We start from the raw sequence: 20,685 nt of genomic DNA on the forward strand, positions 1-20,685 counted from the left end.
ATTGACTTACTGACAAAATAATTTTTCACGGAGGATATTTTTTGTCTTATTATGTATAGTTTAAAGGTTTTCAAGAATCTTCTAAGACTATATATATATATATATATATATATATATATATATATATATATACATATAACACGGAAATTACATAATTGTAATAATACATAATTATATTTTTATGTTATTGCTCTGTTTACCACATTGAGCTCTCATACCCGGATTTCCTCCTCGAACTATTCCATTATAACACTATATATATATATATATATATATATATATATATATATATATATATATATATATATATATATATATATATATATATATATATATATATATATATATATATATATATATATATATATATGTGTGTGTGTGTGTGTGTGTGTGTGTGTGTGTGTGTGTACGGCATAATCACGTTGACACTGGTTCTCATCACTGAAGTTAAGCAACGCTGAGGCTGGTTAGTACAAGATGGGTAACCATTTTGGAATTCTAGGGGCTGTATATGCTCTCCACTTACCTCGGCATTGTTCCAAGTCGAAGCTTGGTTTTAGATGCATTAAAAGTAACCAGCCACCTTTTCCCTCATTGTACCACGCACTCAAGATCAGAGGAGAGAGAATCAGAGAGAACTTTGTCATTTACAGCCTTTGGTGTGTTGCCATTGATGGCCGTGTCATCAGCATAAAGGAACATTGGAAAATGGAATTACAAAAAAAAAGGAACGTTGGAATGGAAGCAGAATAAAACAGCAAAACAATTTGATTTGTAAAATCCTTTTAATCGTTTTCGAAAAAGTAAACTGCCCATTGTTTCTCAGTTTGTTCCGAAGCGAAAACAAGCAGGTCATTTGCTAAATGCGATGGTTATCTATGTGGAAAACGAAAGATACTAGACTTTCATCATCACGATAAATGCGGAAGAATTAATCTTAATTCTGTTATTTATTTCCTCCGGGGGGGTAGACATTCGGTCAGGTGTGGTTTGGAGAATCCGACATACCTGATCAGCTTCGTCACCATTCCCCGGTAGAGGGCACCTCAGACATTTAGCAATAAACTGATTTGTCCTCAGAGACAAGACAATGTCTGGGATGATAAGCCTCCAAAGACTGAACTGCTAACAAGTCCTAAAAGTTGTCTCCCTTATAAGGGGGGCAATTCACTTTATTAACGCGTAAGGAAGATAACTCCCATTACTAAGTTGTAAGGGAGATAACTCCGTTGTTAATATGTAAAGAAATTTCGGTGTTTATGCAATATAATGGAATTTTGAGCAAACGCATTTTATGTAAAACCGCTATTACGTACTTACGTGTCATGTCAAAATTAGTTTAAATTTTAAAAATTTATAAACAATGATCCAGAAAAATAGTTATCAGTAAAAATAGAATTTATCGAATTATCAAGTTTTATCGTATGCTGTGTAGTAGTGTGCGCCTGGTGCGCTGGTGCGATCAATTTTCTATGATAAACTTAAATTCCTTATTTTCATTGAAATCAGCCATTGAAAACAATTAGGTACGAGCAAAAATGGGCAGACAAAAACGGGGGACCTAGTTCTGAAAGCCGATTTATCATAATTTTTTTTTTTTTTTTTTTTTTTGCAGGTTTCTGACTACTTTTTGATTGTATTTGAAAGATTAAGGACTAAACTTAATTTACAAAAGGGAAAAAATATTTGTACACGTGAAAAAAAAAAGTTATGGAAATGTTTTCACGGCGGGCTACCCAATTCAGTTAAATTTTGAAGTTAAATAAATTAATTGTAAAAATCCTATAAAAGGAAAATATTAGTTTTCTGGGTCTATTTCAAAGATAATTAGTAAAGTAAAGTCCTAAGATATTGAATTAAATAAAAAAAAAATTTTAAAACACCTAAAACATAAATTAATTAGCCCAACGCCGAGTGATTTTGGCGTTCGCAAAATGCATCAAACTAAAATTTTGTAAACACGAAAATTACGAAGGTCCAAAATTTTAGGCAGTCGAAAGACTGTGAAAATTACGTCATGAAATTAAAAGGGAGAAACTTCTTTCTTTTTTTTTTACCCTAGTTGCGCATCCGTACATTCCTTTTATTAACGTTTGTATTAATTTTTGCATTTTTTAATTTAATTATTTTTCTATGTTCCTATTTTTAAATTAATTATTTTTAATTATTGTTCAATATTATATAAAAAAGAAAATATTATGCCGAAAGTTTCACATTCTTGTGAGCAAGGAAATTATTAAAATCTTTCATATAAAAATTATGCGAAACCCGTAATTAAAAACAAAAAAAAGTAGAAATATTTTTTGCCATTATAATTTTTTTGAATGAAAATATTAAATAAACAATGCTTAATTCAATGGTAATATCGGTAGTCCGAGAAATTCATTTTTCTTCAAGTTATATCGAATTCATTAATACGGATTTAGGGTCTTTTTTCGTCATGTTCCTATAAAAATTATTTTATTTTATTTTCATTGTTACAAATTACGATGCTTTGTTTATATAAAAAAAAGCAAAATAAATTCTTGCGTTTTTTATTTATTACTGAAAATTATAACTTTAGTAAAGGTATTTTTGTTTAAACAAAATACATTTCCACTAACATTTAAATAAAAATATTAGTTCATTATATTCCGCGATCATTATTTGATAAATACTGAAAATTTCATTAAAATGGGTTAATTTCCTGATTTTTGGTGATTTTTTAAGTAAAGGGAGGAGTCAAAATGTTTATACATTTTGAGCATCGGCATTCACTTTGCACGTACCTAAAAAAAATAGAAACTGTTAGACTGCTAGTGTCAATTTTTTTGTTTTTGTTTTGTTTGTTTTGTTTTAAATAGCCATAGCACATCTGCTAATGGATAATTATATTGAACAAGCGGTACTGTTTTACAATTTGTCATTGTGCTGAGGGAGACAACTCTCTTTTACTAAGAACTAAGAGATTCGTTCATTCTTTCATCTCATAATTTAGGACGCTCAAACTAACAATACGTTTTGTAAAATCCAAACATTTAAAAAAGAAAGCTGCGACGAATTTTTTTTTTTTTTCATGTAACAAATTTAATAATATGAATAATGCAAAATGTAATCTTCACGCGACTAAGACAATGATTACATTCACTCAAACGTAGCTCGCACAGGTGATATTATCCAAGCTATCGAAAGATCCAATATGACTCGAAATTCTTGGTCTTAAATATTTAAAAGTGTCTATTCTACACTTAACTAGAAATATCTCAGCCACCACAATATTACATTCACTTAAAGGGCTGTTATACTTAAGATAACCCCAGATTTGAAAAAGTTTTATTAAATTAATTACTGAATGAATTTGTGTAATTTTACGTGTATCGTCTTTTTCTTTAACAAAACACATAAATACATAATAATCCTTTTGTTTGTTTATTTTTATTGTTTTAAGAGCGCATTCAAATATTGAGATGAAACAGTATACGTACCGAGAAAATTTAATAAACGTTCAAGCTAAGTGGGTTAGGTAGAGAATTTGATTCTAAAGCATTTTATATAAATTATGTGTTGTTGCTTTTTTTTATGCTTTCTTTTATACTTTTTTTTCTTTTTTACAAGTTATCGAGTGTTAATTATTCTGTTCCTCAAGCTGAAAGTGAAATAAATATTTAAACGTTTCGAAATGGATTTAAAAATTCAGTTTTAAATTTTGCAGACAAATTCTACTTGGAACTGGGTCTTGGTGTCGGTATTCCAGCTCTAATCATTTTCATTGCTATGATCGCCATTTGCGTTTGGTTTAAACGGAGAAGCAACTTTGCTGCACAACGGCTCAACAACTCCGATATGTAAGTATCATTACAGTTTTTAGTCGCGTGCAAGCGACTCTATAAATCACTCCAGCGGTCAAGCGGTCCGTCCGTCGGTCGGCTGTCTGTTGGTCTGTCGGTCAGTCTGTAACACTTATGCTTGGCCTTTTTGGCCAAGATCAAAGTGTCAGCAAGGTGACAGCTCACATCAATCCTGAGCATCCTCGCCCAATTACCGTATCCAATGTTGTGGACAAGGTGAGGCCGCCTTGGGACCGGGAATGACAAATGGTCTACATTACGATTCTGGCTGTGGTGAGAATGGTGATTTGGACGTTGCGTCTGCAAGGTTTCCGGGGGTTGTTGTCTTTTTATGATCAGGATCTGATCGCTTTCTTTAAAGACCAACTACGGGTGAAGATCAGATGTGATAGAAGAAGACTGCATCGTGCAGCATTTGACAGAAGATGGATACATGTGACAAGTCTGTGTGTACGAAGAGGAACCAAATTTGAATACGTGTTCCCCGCCTGGGTGTGGAACGTGCAGTTCCAAAAAGTAAAATTAAACAAGTAGCCTTTCAGCTGAGTGTGTGTTCCATCCCTCCCCAATTAGGAAGCCTCCAAGATTCCCACCCCCTCCTACTTGCAATTTGTGTTTTCACCCCTTTCTCTAAATTTCACCCATCTTGGAGAGAAAGAAATACAAACTAACCCCCATCCCTTAACCACAAATTTTTCTTTTCTCCATTCACCCGCATCTAGAGGGCATCCCCACTTAGAGACTGACCCCGAAGAAGCGAGGTTCCTTTTATAAACCTAGTGGAACGGGCAGTCTATCAACTAGACGGGGTTAGGAGGGTCCTACTAATCACTTTTGTTTTTTCTTCCCCCGCCCTTGACACAAATGTATTATTGTACCATTTTTATTGTCATTTTTTTTTGTTTTTACACATCAATAAAAAATGTTTTAAAAATTGGGATTTAAGTAGGACGTCCCCTAGTATGAAAGGGTGAATACAGTATTATGGGGAAAGAAGATACTAGCTGGGAGAAACTTTTGATTTTGTTTAGTTCTGGAGTGACAAGGATGACCAACGACCCCCACAGTCCCCCCCTTTTGAGTTGGCCATGTGCCTAAGTATTTTGTTCATTGTTGATTTTCACTGTATTTTTAACATGAATAAAGGATTTAATATCTCAAAGTGTTGTATCTGTTCCGGCAGATACTGCAAGCAAAGACCACATGTGGGGGCAACCCCACATATAAGACCTTGGTAAACGTAGCGGCAACCCTTCATACCAATTGTCACTATCCAGCTCCCCTACTCCCCGGGGTGTTGGTTCCCATTTCCCCTTCACTCCTCACATTAAAAATCGGCCTTGTGCCTAATTTGCTCGGTGGGGGAGCAAATAAATACCCTTTTCTTAGCCTTTTGGCCAAGATCAAAGTGTAGTATCTGTTCTTACTACATGCTGTACTTATGTTTGTAACTTTTCCTTGACCACATAGCTAATATAATATAATATAACGTTTCAAATTCCCTAAATTTAATAATTATTGTGATATAAAGTGGGGGATCACTTTTCTGTATTAATTTAATGTAAAATGATCACCTACTTTACAACCAGTCAGTCTCAAAGCCATTCAAGTCATTCTCCAGATCATTCAAGTTGTTTTTGAAGGATTCCAGTTATTTTTTAAGCATTCAAGTCATTCTTAAGGTCATTAAAGTCATTCTAAGTCATTTACTTTTTAGTATTTAAGTCATTTCAGCCCATTTTTCGGTCATTTTAGTTTATCTTTAAGAATTTCATGTCAATCCTACATTCACACATTCATTCATTACACGAGAGCACGTGACTAATGGCTATCGGCCTTGTAGTAATCAATATGTAAATCTAAAAATCTCAAGTCTGTCTCAGAAAACAACTTTTTAGGAAAAAAAAAATTTGACTTACTATCTCATGTGAGAATTTGTTTTCCCATAGAAGAGACTTTATAGAAATTTAAATGCAACCGATAAATGAAACACATTTACCTTATTTGAGAAATCCGGTACTGCTTTTTATTTATTTATTTATTTTTTTTTGCAGAATGATGCGTCCAGTGTAACCATAGCTTATTAATGGTTATTCATTTTTTTTTTATGCAGGAGTCATTAATTATGAACGAATAAGGGATAATGAATGTAAGGTTGTAGTGTAGCAATCGTTAATGGTGTAAATTGGGTATAATTTGATTATTTAAGGGGACAGTTCAACAAGAATTCGTTTACATTAGACTTGAAGACTACTATGATGTAGTTGGCCGGGAAATGGGCCAATGGAACAGTGTTCCACAGGCGGACAGTTCTAGGAAAGAAGCTTTTATTCATGGAATCTGCATTTAAATTTAGGCACAGATAGAGAGTGAGGGAACTTGTTGATAGTAGTTGTAGCTAGTCGAGTGTTTTTTGTGAAAGTTGAACAAGGAGGGATCATAGATTGGAGCTCAGACGAGCACTTGCCATGAAAATAATGTTAGAGCAGAGGCAGGCTCGCAACGTCTCTTCTGTGGGAAAGATGTTGCAGAGAAGAAAAGTAGTCCATCACCTATTAAGATTTGAAGCCGGTTTTAAAGGTAGGATAGAGGGTACCAAGCAGCTCCTGACCAGATGTGGCAGCAGTACTCCATTTTAGGACATACTTGGCTCTTATAGAGATAGAGGATTGCATTAGCTGTGAGATACGTACGAGAGCAGTAGAATGGTCTAACCATTTTTCCAGCGACCTTGGCAACAGATTTGATGTATGTTCCATTTTGCGAAAGTCAGTCGCAGAAGCTTGTCAAGACATTGTGCTCCCCAAGACGAAGATCCATATAAAATTGTCCTGTTCTTAACTTGAAGAAATTATTGTAAAATAACCAATCGATTAAAACAAGATTAATGCATTTCTCACTTATACTCAATTGATGAAAAAAATCAAAAAAACAAAACGGGGGTGGGATTTGAAAATATGTTTTACAAGTTTACAGAAAATTAGCTTTTAGTTTTTAATGTTTTTTATATCTTGTAACAAAAAATGTTTTTTGATTTTTTTTACATTTTTAAAAAATCGTTTTCAAACTTAAAACAAACATTCTAATGTAAAAAAAAAAAAAAACTAAAAATGTAGTTTTATCACAAAATATTTAAAAACTACATTGCAATATAAAAACTTATTTTTATATATAAACAGAAGTTACTCACGCCTGAGAGTACTTTTACATGATCACCATTCGCCCATGTATAGAGTATTGTTGCCACATTTGGGCTAATGTATCTGCTACGAGTCTCTCTCTCTCTCTCTCTCTCTCTCTCTCTCTCTCTCTCTCTCTCTCTTAGACAGGGTTCAAAAGAGAGTCGCCAACCTAATTGCTCCCACACTATCAACTAGGCTTCAAACGCTGTCCCATCTACAATATGTTGCATCCCTCTGCTTGTTTTACAAGTAATTTAATGGTAGATATTCTGATGAACTACAAGTCCTTGCATCCACTCGACGCAAATAACCTCAACAAACCCGACAAGAAGCAAAATCCCACCCCTACACAGCAGAAATTCTTGTAAGAAAGCCTTCTAATCTAATAGTTTCTTTCCTTGGACTGTTAGACTTTGGAATTCCCTTCCAGGTTTCTGTTTCCCCGACAGTACTGACATGCAGAAGTTCAAGTGTAATGTAAATAGACATTATGCTGCTCAACTCTCTACATAGCACTCCTATAAATTACGTCCCAGATAGCAGCCCCCTTACATTAAAATGTTTTGTTTGGGATGAAACTGCAATGCTGCCTTCTTGATCCAACGTTCCAGCCCTGGTGTCACAGTTCTTGCAGTGGGAGAGAACTAAGCACCTCCAGGTACTTGTCGAAGCCACATCAACCTATTTCTATTAAATTATCTTTTAAGTACACACGGCCCGGATATTTAACATATCCTTTTTTATTTTTGCGGTGTTAGGGTTAATCGCTAATTTATATATTTTCTTTGTTTTTTAATTTTTATAGAAGCAATTTGCAGCAAGCCTTTGGATCGATATCATCTATTTTCCAAAGAAGACCTATACCTGTTAATCATGACTTCCTGGGTACCTCACGCTTTAGGGCATGGGAAAATGCGGAATTCATACAACCAGGTACGTATTATTAGATTGCACGCATGCATGTTACTGTCAAAAATGAAAAGAATTGATAAGAAAAAGTGTCGGAGAACAGACATTTCGCATTTCACATTTCATATTTCACATTTCATATTTTACATTTCATATTTCACTTTTCATATTTCACATTTCATATTTCACATTTCATATTTAACATTTCACATTTCACATTTCATATTTCACATTTCATATTTCACATTTCATATTTTACATTTCATATTTCACATTTCATATTTCACATTTCATATTTCACATTTCATATTTTACATTTCATATTTCACATTTCATATTTCACATTTCATATTTAACATTTCACATTTCACATTTCATATTTCACATTTCATATTTTACATTTCACATTTCATATTTTGCATTTCACATTTCACATTTCACATTTCACATTTCAAATTTCACATTTCATATTTCACATTTCATATTTTACATTTCACATTTCATATTTTGCATTTCATATTTCACATTTCACATTTAATATTTCACATTTCATATTTCACATTTCATATTTCATATTTCACACTTCACATTTCATATTTCACATTTCATATTTCACATTTCACATTTCATATTTCACATTTCACAGATTACTTCTTATTATTTAGATTCTTTAGACTAGTGTTCTAGCATTTTTGTAGTAAGTATATCCACCTTACTTACTACAAAAATGCTCGGGGTTTGTTTTTTTTTGGTGTCTTAAACTTCTTTACGCCCACTATTTTTGCTGACGAGGAGATCATATTCAAAGACAAAACCTTTGTCAATTATTGTCTATAATTAATGTAATTTTAATAAAATGAATATCGTTTCCAAAACGATTGTACACTCAAGTTGATTTGGTTTGTCTTTCCTTTTGAAACTGATTCATAATTTATAATGATTAATCTTTTTACTATATATATATATTTTTTTTTTAATCGTAAACTGCTTCAGCCATTTCCGGCACTGACTCCATTTACAACACCCACCCCCGCCCCCTGAAAGTATATAGGAAATAAAGCGATTTTAAGATCGTAAAATGCTTCAGTTATCTCACGAACTTACTCAAATTGCCACCCTCCTAAAATAATATATTAAATAATATGATTTTTAGATCCTAACTGACCCCATATATTCCCCACCAATGCAGAGCATTGAATATTGATATTTCTCCCAGAAAAATCTCAGAAGCGATTTTTCCACAATGTAAGTTTTTTTTCTTTCTCACTTGAGGCTTTAAGTCGGTGCTTTTCAACCTTTCTGCTGGAGCAGAACCCCATGGAAACATTCCACTGGCTCGTGGAACCCCTATGCAATAATTTAGTTGTTTTATGCAAAAAACAAAAAAAAAAAACACACAACATGTAAAAATTTCAATGAAATTAAAATACTTCTGTCCAAAATATTGTGCACCTTTGTTGAACATGAAATGAACGACTGTACACATTAGATTACATTTGCTAAAATCAGAAAACTCAGTGGGGAAACTTGAGTTCAGTGTTTCTTGCACAACTCTTTTAAGATTGGGGTGTGTTTTTACAGACATATGCAAAGTAAATCTTTCACAGACAGCAATTATGCTCGTTTCTTGTGCTTAATGGTTGTCAGAAATTCTTTTGGTGAAGACGCTATAGTAAGAATATATAAAAGCAATTCTAATAATGGCAAGACAAATTAATTTTTGAAATATAACGAGTTTAAATTATGTAAAACTTGCAGTTCAGCCCGACTTTGCTCAGGCCCTATGTACTGGTCATAACTTTATGTGCATATGTATATATATATATCAAAAAGTTTGACTCATGTCCAGGTAACCTACATCTAAAATTTCAAGTGTTTAGACTCAAAATGGGCTGAATAGTTTGCTAGAGACCGCAAAGATCAAATCTCTTGAACTTTGAACCCATTGGCAGCCAAATTTTCGGCCAAAACCCGATTAAAAAGCTTGCCCTATGTCTGAATATCCTTTATGTAAAATTTCAAATGTTTATACCAAAAATTGGCTGAGTAATTTGGTAGAAACAGCAGAGGTCAATTTTTTTACCTCTTAACATTTATTGTTTGGGGCTCAAACCAACTTAAAAAGTTTGATTCATCTCCAAGGAACCTATATCTAAAATTTCAAGTGTTTAGACCCAAAATTGGTGGAGAGGTTTGATAGAGTTCTCAAAGGTCAAATCGTTGAACTTTGACGCCTTGACAGCCAAATTTCTGGCCAAAAATCAATTAAAAAGATTTTCTCAAATCTCAATACCCCTTATGTCAAATCTCGAGTCTGTAGACTGAAAATTGACAGAGTAGTTTGGTAGACACATACAGACACACACACATACAATTTCACTTTTATAAATATACAAGCATAGGCGCCCGGCGTTGCCCGGGTGTTTGGAGGTGTGTCTAGAGCAAAAGAAACAAAAAATGTTAGTAGGAAGGAAGGCTCGAACCTGTATCACAAAGGAGAAAAATAACGGAAAAAAACGTAACATCTTTGCTGCTACAACCACCGCCAAACCGGAAGTGACTTAGGTTTAAATTAAGGTTAGAAAATCGAAAAGAGGGGATGACTTTCGAAAATATCGGCGAAAAAAGCGACCCCTCCTTGTAGATAAGTGCCCAGCCAATTTTTCAGTATTTGTCGTCTGAAGGGTCCAACTTCAAAACGATACTGATCTTGTGAAAATCCGTAGCATCTGTCGAAAGTTTTAGGCAGACATGCAAACATACATACATACATTTATATATTGGTAGCTCAAACCTTCGACCCAAACCGATGAAAGAGCTTGCCCTATCTCTGAATACCCTTTATGTAAAACTTCAAATGTTTAAACCAGAAATTGTCTGAGTAATTTGGTAGAGACCGCAGAAGTCAATTTGTTCCCCTATTTTCCCCCTATATTTTCCCTATTATGAACATTTATTGTTTTAGGCTCAATTCAAGTTATTAAGTAAGATCCATGTCCAAGGAACCTATATCTAAAATTTCAATTGTTTATACCCAAAATTGGCGGAGGAGTTTGGTAGAGTTCTTAGAGGTCAAATCGTTGAACGTTAAACCCTAACAGCCAAACGGATTACAAAGATTTTTTCAAATTACAATACGCTGTATATCAAATTTCGAGTCTGTAGACTGAAAATTGACAGAGATATTGTGTAGGGAAATGTATACAGACAGACACACAGACACGTTCACTTTTATAGATAGATAGATAGATAGATAGATAGATAGATTTAGTATATTTAAACAATAATTTTTTAAAATATGAATCTATCAATAAAATAGATTTTAAAAATTGAATTTAACATTCTGTTAATTTGTTCCTTGTTTTTTTAGAAATTGCGGAACCCCTAGACTCTACAGGTGGAACACTAAATTTCTGCGGAACTCTAAGGTTCTGCAAAACCCTAGCTTTTGTGGAACCCTGGTTGAAAAACACTGTTTTAAGCTTTTTCTTATGCTTACTTGATTTACAATTTTCTGTGCTTGTTTTCCAGCATCCACCGCATCAGATCTATCTTCCTTTCAACATAAGCCTCTTGTTATTTTATTTATTTATTTTTTTTTAAAGATGCTCCCTAAGATCTATTGGGGCTTTTGAGAATTCAAATTGATTAAACAGAGCCCTTTATTTAATCCATCAGGGTAGCATGCTCTCATTTCATCATCCATGACTGGGTAGAAGTCCTAAATAATTCACAATTGTATTTTTGAGTGTCACCTGCACTGAGGATTGAACCTTCAACCTCCAGAAAAGTTGAACTTTTACAATTAAATAAATTTACAGATTAAATGACTGGCCTCGAATAAAACCAGATATCTCCTTTTTTCTAAAGATGTCTTTTAAGACTGAAACAGTAAATTTATTGTAGTGACTTAGAGTAATTTTGTTTACCTAAATTGAATAAAATAATATATGTGTGCGTGTGTGTGCATGCGTGTGTGTGCGTGCATGTCTGTTGAATTTTTACCTCATTTAATTGCTTTGTTTTTTGAAGTAAGGTTTATTGAGCGTACACCTACAGTAGGGGGCCAATTGTTATTGATAAAAATAAATATCTTACCACTCTATCCCGAACAATGCCAGGTGGTGCTGCTAGTAGATAATAAGCTACATGCTGCCGAGCTATTCTTTATCCTTTTTTTTTTTTTTAATTTCAGATTTCTATATAAATAACGCTTTGGCAGGACAAAACACTGTAAGTAAATGCATTCTTTTATCTTTTGCCGTTTACATCTTCTATTTTTTGAATCCATTACTCTTTACAATTTGATTTTTGAATTTTACTTTAAACACGTTCTTCCCACTATTGTTACCATTATTAATCATTATAATTATTATTAATTATCATAAATATCCTAGTCACCAACATGTTCATCCTCCATTATCTTCTATTTTTAATTATCATTATCACAATTAGAGTAGATGATTATATCTAAGCATGGAGATAAATTAATTATATACATTTTAAGATTTATTATTATTATTATTATTATTATTATTATTATTATTGTTGTTGTTGTTGCTATCATATAAATATCATAGTCACCAACCTGTTTTATTCCTTATTACCTTCTATTTTTAATTATCATTATCACAATTAGAGTAGATGATTATATCTAAGCATGGAAATAAATTAATTATATACATTTTTAGATTTTATTATTAATATTATTATTGCTATCACATCATAAATATCGTAGTCACCAACCTGTTTTATCCCTTATTACCTTCTATTTTTAATTATCAAAATTAGAGTAGAGATTATATCTAAGCATGGAGATAAATTCATTATATACATTTTGAGATATTATTATTATTATTATTATTATTATTATTATTATTATTATTGCTATAAAATTTTCAAAACTTGGCTTAGTAATTAAGTAAAAAAAAACTATTATGAGAAATAGGACTGAGAGGCGGTAGTGGACGGGGATAGGGGACGAGTATGAAGGGGAAAGACATGTCTTAGAATGACCACCACTAAATTATATACTTTTTCCCTTCTTTCTTTCTTTATTTTTTTCTTTTCTCCTTTATATATTTTTCTTTTCTTCCTTATCTTTTAACCTCTTCACTAACGTATGTGGAGATGATAGCAAAGGGGGGGGGGATGATACAAGAGGGCAGCCTATGTAGTACACTTTCTGACCACATAAAAAAACTGTAGTCAAATTAAAAGCATTTTTATAACTGGATACTATCCCTCTGATTAAATCTGAAACTCCTTTTAGCATAGATATGGCAAATTTACGTTCCTCTACTGATTGAACCAGTATGTTTAAGATTTGGGGCTGCCATCACTCATGGATAGGAATACTATTCTTTCTAGTCTCTCGTTACTGGTAACTAGCTGACCGAAACATGCTCATGACTGTATAGCAACATATTACTGCTTATGTAAAAACAAAAAAAGAGTTTATATATGTATATATGTATATATATATATATATATATAAATATATATATATATATTATCTCATCAAATCAAAATGCGGATTCCATAGAACTGCACGCCTGTGGAACTCTGTTCCGTCTGCCTGCTTCCCTCCGGACTACAACTTGGATGTCTTCAAGTCTAATGTTAACAAATTCCTAATGAACCGCCCCCTTAAGTAAACACTTCATCAAATCTCCACACTAACGTAATGTACTTGCAATAACCCTTATCCCTGAGTGGCTTCCGGGCCTTGATAAGTGGTGATCACTGTGTAAAAAAAAAAAATATATATATATATATATATATATATATATTGGTGGCCTGACAAGGCCACAGGAGAGACAACCGAAGCAGCAAGACTGAAACTGGTCTGGCAGGACACTATATATACAAGTTAAGGCAAATTTGGACATATTGGTTTGAAAAAAAAGTTCTTTTTTTACTAATTGTCATAAAATTTTAACCATAGAATAGTATTATAATCTTCAAAAAGCCTGAAAATTTTTCATGTAGTTCCGTCCCCTAGAACCAAAGATATGAGCATTTCAATATTCAATTGGGCTATATATATATATATATATATATATATATATATATATATATATATATATATATATATATATATGTAAAATAGTATTTTGGGCAGTTTTATAAGTTCTAAATCTCAGAAACTATTGATCAGAATTTAACAAATGAAGGCTCGTTGGAAAGGTAATGACCTGACTTGTGTAGTGGGCTATGTGACATTCTTCCTTAAGGTCGCACATTAAGGGGATCGTCCATTATCCAGAGCCTATTTTTTGGCACTTTGTGCAATAACCATTAGAACAGCTTGACATGATCTTTAAAAAGTGTTTTCAAACTTACTTATTCTTAAGATAAAGAAGCTGCCATGTTTCACGGTCGCGCATGTGCAGTCGTTAAACAGTTTTCAAACAGATAAAAATCCGGTGACTCCCAAGTAACAATTTTTCAAGTTTGACCCTTTAGGGCTGCGAAGTTGGCTGTGGAAAATCATTATATATATTCTCTCACACTTTCTGAATATTCTATTGATTACTCGTAAGGTTAGCTTGTTGGAGTGACATCGTCCTTTCGAGTATATAAAATTCCTACTGATAAGACGTTGGTTTGGGTTAAAGCTGATTTGATACCTCGTCTCTTGTTCGATATGAGGTAGGTTCTTTCCACTGTCGGATCTGTGCCACGAGTTGCTTGATCTGTGTAAGTTAATAGACATTCTTGTGTGTGTGGTGTGTTTGCTCAGTTGGTAGAGTGCTTGCCAAGCATGCAAGAGGTTCGGGTTTCAAATCCTAAGTGCGTAGATATGTCAAACTGATGAGCCCAAATGAGGGCGAAACTCGAGTCTTGGACTTCCGGTTTGTTGGATTTCTTGGCTCTTGTGGGCTGCGACGTTGACTGTGGAAAATAATTATATATATTCTCTCACACTTTCTGAATATATATATATATATCCTACTATCATTATATATATATATATATATATATATATATATATATATATATATATATATATATATATATATATATATATATATAAATTTATAAAATATATCCAGAGCCTATTTTTTGGCACTTTGTATGATAACCATCAGAACAGCTTGACATGATTTTTAAAAAGTGTTTTCAAACTTAATTATTCTTAAGATAAAGAAGCTGCCATGTTTCATGGTCGCACATGTGCAGTCGTTAAACAGTTGTCAAACAGATAAAAATCCGGTGACTCCCAAGTAACAATTTTTCAAGTTTGACCCTTTAGGGCTGCGAAGTATTTTATAAATTACTAACTAGCTCTACCTACGTATTGAGCACTTTTGAAGTAAATACTTAAAGTTTACGCATAAATCTATACTTTCGTATATTAAATTTATGTGAATTAATGAAGTAGTTATATATATATATATATATATATATATATATATATATATATATATATATATGTGTGTTTTACAGTAGCACTATATATATATATGTGTATATATATATATATATATACATATATATATATATATATATATATATATATATATATATATATATATATATATATATATATTCTCCTTTAACCCATTTGTGATTAATTACACAGAATTCTGCCTTTTGTATAACTTCGGAACATCTTCCATTAACTTTGGATTTTTTACATCTGGATCCTCCACTTTTACGCATGTTTTGGATTTTCCACTCGTCCTTTATTTGAAAATCCATTCACGTGAAATTATTTTTCATTTTTTCCCCCACTCCCTCAACTCCACTATTGCCAACTCCTCTCCTCTGATGAGAAGGAAAGTATTTCTTTCAAAACTCTGCAGATAAGGGATTATTCATTTTATTTGTCGAAAAATAAATATGCTTTTAACTCTTCTTAAAATGTTTTTAAACATGTTTTTATTAAATTCTTCTATTATATATATATATATATATGATAATTGCAACGTCTTGTCAGACGAATGCCACTCCCTCAGACACTTAAAGTCCATGAACCCAAAAATGACTTCCATCACCACAGGACCATTTTAATAGACAAATGCCTGAGGGAATATCTGTACACAGATGATGTTACAGAGTTTTAGCTTTGTACGACAGCTAAGTCTCTCTCTCGGTTCAAAATGTTGAGATCCAGCAACAAGCAAGAGCAAGATAGCCAGCAACAAGTTAAACTGCAGACCAGCTTAATGCAGGTACTGGTCTCCCGCTTTATGGTTTTTTAAATCAGAGATTTGCTTCTCCTAGAAAGGTTGCCTTCACCACGGATTACGGGAGCCCTCTCCACCCCAACACACACATACATACACACAAACACACACGGTGCTAGTTCGCTGTTAACTCTGAAAAAGGGTTCATTCGCCCTTTGGAAGGTCTTGTTTTTAATCCTTCAGGGAGACTAGCCACCCTCCTCACTAAACAAGTCTAGTGGGGGAACCAGTTTAGTCGCCGGTGACCCGACCATGAGGCAAGTAGTATATATATATATATATAAAGTATTAACAATTATTTAGATAATTTAAACGCGAAGAAAAAAAACAATTGGGACGCTGAAAACGTACACAGTAAAACAATACGTTGTCAACAGGTCAAAGTTGATTTATTTGTAAGAAAATTGCGACAGTATTCTTGTAATAGAGAATAGTTGCAAAACATCCTCTCCCTTCCCACATTAAATAATAATTTCTAAATAATAACGTTAATATTTCAGTGCGCAGGTCAAATTCTGCAAAAGTAGCGATTTATGTTTATTTGTTTACGCTGTTATGGGTTTTGTTTATGTACACATGCGCAACCGGAAGTCGTAAACCGGATATTGAGTTACAACACTCGTTACAAGATCATTTGAGTTTTATAATTATATATATATATATATATATATATATATATATATATATATATATATATATATATATATATATATATACGTCTGTGTGCTTGTACAATATGTAAAATGTATTGGTTCCCCCGATTTATCAGAGAAGGACCTATGTTTTCAGTGGCATCCGCGCGTCCGTGCTTCCGTTAGTCCGGACTATTGCCAGATAACCGTCCATTAGTTTTTTCCTGAAATTTTGCCACAAATTGTATTTCATTATTATTTGTGTTTTTCTTTTTATTTGCAGTTCAGAATAAAGAGACCAAAATTGATATAAGTTATCTACATTTATTTGAGGTAAGAATTATATTTTATTTTTATTTATTTATTTTTGTTTTTTACTTGTTAATCACTGCTTTTCAAGGGTCGAAGGCCACTCGAGGATAAGGGTTTATGAGTGTAAGGTGGTAGTGAAGTAATCGTTAATAGTGTAAATTGGGGGGAATTTGATTATTCATGAGGACGACGTAACAGGAATTTGTTTATATTAGATTTGAATGCCACCACATTGTGTATGTGTACACAAAATTTTGCTTAAAAAAACTTTTTGTTTCCCAAACCCTAAAAAAATTTTTTTTTTAATTTCCAAACCCCAATATATGTAAAAAAAAAAATCTTTTTACCCAAACCTAAAAATTATTAAAAAAAAAAAAAAAAAAATTTATCCTCCAAGCACAAACAGATGTAAAGAGATAATTTTTTTTTTATCTAAACCCTAAAATAATGTAAAAAAAAAAAAAAACCTTTTAATCGGATTTGTTCAAATCCTGTACCAAATAAATTTAAGAAAAGAAACAAAATATAATTAAACTAATGTAAATTTTATTGTGAAAAACGCATTCTTGTAAAAATGATAAATGAATGGTTATTGTCGCCTGGTAGACCAACACAAAACCTATCTTTAAAAACTTGTTTTCTAGGGGTTTCGGGTGTGCTGAAAACGAATATCACATTTAAAATTAAGACCATGAATTAGTTTTCATGATACTGAAGAGATATGTTTCCGCATGCAGTAAAGTAATGCGCCGGCCATTTTTGTCAAAATTTGTAAATTTTTATTTGGTTTCCACCTTAATATTTTCCTTTAAAATTTTTCAGGTTTTCGAGTATGCTGAAAACGAATATCGCATTTAAATTTTCCGCGAATAAGTAGTTTTCCCGATATCAAGCAATGTAATTCTTTATGTTATAAGTGGTGGCCATTGTTGTACGCGCAAGAGCATGCATATTTTGACCGTGCATGTAGCAAAAATATGCTATCTCTTACGCATGCAACAATGGCCACCACTGATAACATAAAGAATTACATTGCGTAATATCTGGAAAACTACTTATTCGCGGAAAATTTAAATGCAATATTTTCTGTTATGAGTATTGATCATTGCCACACATAAGCGCGCACATATATTTTTTTCTGAAAAAAAAAGATAAACTCTTCATTATCTTGAAAATTTATTACCTCCTTTCTGTTTTGAACAATTATGGCCGCCGTCTACATTACTACATGAAACCTGCGGAAAAGTATCTTTTCAGTATCATGAAAACTAGTAGTCAGACCCAATTTTAAATGCAATATTCATTTTCAGCACACCTGAAACCCCATAGAAAAGAAGTTTTTTTTTTTTTTAAGGTAGGTTTTGTGTTGGTCTACAAGGCCACAATTACTAAATAAATTATAACAATTGTTTTATTATATTTTTTTCATCAAATTTTACATACGGTAAATGTTTGGGTTTTTTTTTTTGTTGTTGTTTTTCTTTGGGGGGGGGGGCGCTTCTATACTATTGGGACGAGATTTCGGAAATCCTAATACTGAATTTCACATGAAAACAATGATGTTTACGTATTCCTCGTATTTTTAAGATGATTTATCCAAAAATTACGAAAATCGATAAAGTAGAAAACTATTTATTAAAGAAACTAAAAAATAGAATTTGATGAAAACGATCGCAAGACACAGGAGAGTTCAAAAGGAAGGTAATTTTTCAGTTTCAATTTAAACGAGATGGCGGCAGTTTTTCACCTGCTACCACGATTAAAGTTGGGTTTTTTTTCAGTAATATTAAAATAATTTCGACTGCATAATTTGGAAGCTACCATTGCAACTTTTTAGAATTGACAAAAATATCAGTTGAAACCATTGTTTTTTTTTTTAATTTTTTTTTAAAACTCCATTTATCGACAACAAAATCTCGTCCCGATAGTGTAGAAGCGCCTTTTTTTTTCTTTTAATTTGGCACCTTTCGACTGCATAAGCACCTGTTAAAAACTATATAAGTTCTATAATTGAATATCCCCCCTCCAAAAACAGAACGAAAAACAAACCGGCACTCCCCTAAAAAAAGTGACTATAAAGTGAGTGCATTTATTCATATCTTGGAAACTACTTGTTTCTTGGAATTTTAAACGTTAGTAGTAATTTTAAAGGATTTTCCGAGGGTGGAAAGAAAGCCCCCCCCCCCCGAAAAAATCATTTTACGTTAAATTATTATAGAAAAGTGATCCCCCACTTTTTTTTAAATCTTACATTTTTTCATATCTTGGAAACTACTCGTTTGCCGTAATTTTAAATATTATTTTCATTTTCAGCGACCCCGAAAACCTATAAGAGTGGTCATTTTAAAGGAATTTTCGAGGGTGGAGTAATTCTTCATATTTACCAAATTCGGTTTTAGAATGGGTCACAAACTGTACAAGTGACACAAAAATAGAGGTGTTTACTGCTTGATAGAGATATAGTTTTTCGCATTAATTCTTTTTTTCTCCTATTTCAGTTATTGCCCCACGGACAAAGAGACATTTTGAAACAGATCACGAAGATATACTGCTCTTACATAATTTGATGGAGAGCAACCGATGTCTTCATCCATTTAAAGAAAATATACGTGACACATTTTATTTTTTTATTAACCTTTTTAATTTGAACTTTGTTTATTAACCAATTCCACTTTGTCGTGTCACAAATTCTCAATCTTATTCCGTTTTGTCACAAGCAGGTCTTATGTCAGAATGGTGCTCAATATGAAATATTTTGTTTATATTTTCGTATTTGTTTGTTTCATTTTCTGTTATTTTTAAAGATATATCTACCATTGGGATCAAATAGATTTGAAGCACCCTAGAATATGCGGTGACTAAAAGGGTTGTTGTGGACTTGTGGTTATAGGAGGAAGTGCGTGTTCCTCTCGCGTTTGGGTGTCACCAATTTGTTGAATTTGTTTAAATTCTCCAATACATCAGTAGACACTGTATGTTTTTCGAGCTGAATAAACATTTTACATGAAATAAAAACACTAACAAATTATCCAGTTAGGTAGAAAAGTAACTTATCTTGCCCTTGATAGCATTTATTTGTTTTATTTTTTTTTTGGCAACTTTTACTAATTTATGTGTATAGTAATACAAACCCCAAAATTCATTTTTATTTATAATTTTTTTTATTCAATCAAAATGTATAAACAAGCCGCAACGAACAAATATACAAAATAAGAAAAGTATCATTTAATATAAAAATATATTATGCAGAGGTGACGTCACACAATTTGAAAAAAAAAAGAAAGATATTAAAAATTTTACATTATATTTTGATAAAAATATTTTTTTTAATATTGGATTTTTTTTTTCCGCTATAAAAATATTTATTTCATCCTAAGCAATAAAATCGGAAATTGAAAGTTAAAAAAAAAAAAAAACAGAAGTTAAAATATGTTCTTTCCGTTGTGGCTTATTCTGGGGTGCCGCAAATCTATTTGATCCTACTATTGTTAAGTTATTAAATCCTTTCAAATATACTTGTTGCTGTCAGCTATTTGCTGAAGAAAAGGCAGGCATTGTAAACGATTCGTTTATAGACAACTATACGATCTGTTTTGTTTATGGAGATGATGAAGTCAGTGTTTTATCG

At 32.4% G+C, this 20,685-nt stretch overlaps 1 long non-coding RNA gene and 1 pseudogene across 1 annotated transcript; both read left to right on the forward strand.

Moving 5' to 3' along the window:
• The first annotated feature begins 3,696 nt into the window (after positions 1 to 3,696).
• LOC145259737 (uncharacterized) lies at positions 3,697 to 19,821 on the forward strand. The gene is made up of 5 exons (XR_013864196.1): positions 3,697 to 3,824; positions 7,815 to 7,942; positions 12,114 to 12,151; positions 17,029 to 17,078; positions 19,556 to 19,821. It is a non-coding gene; the product is annotated as an uncharacterized LOC145259737 (long non-coding RNA).
• On the forward strand, positions 5,204 to 5,295 carry LOC145260091 (U2 spliceosomal RNA; annotated as a pseudogene).
• Positions 19,822 to 20,685: the final 864 nt, after the last annotated feature.

This window comes from Euprymna scolopes, chromosome 35 (genome assembly GCF_053919585.1).
Source record: "Euprymna scolopes isolate OS-2025 chromosome 35, ASM5391958v1, whole genome shotgun sequence".
Classification (NCBI taxonomy): Eukaryota; Metazoa; Mollusca; class Cephalopoda; order Sepiida; family Sepiolidae; genus Euprymna; species Euprymna scolopes.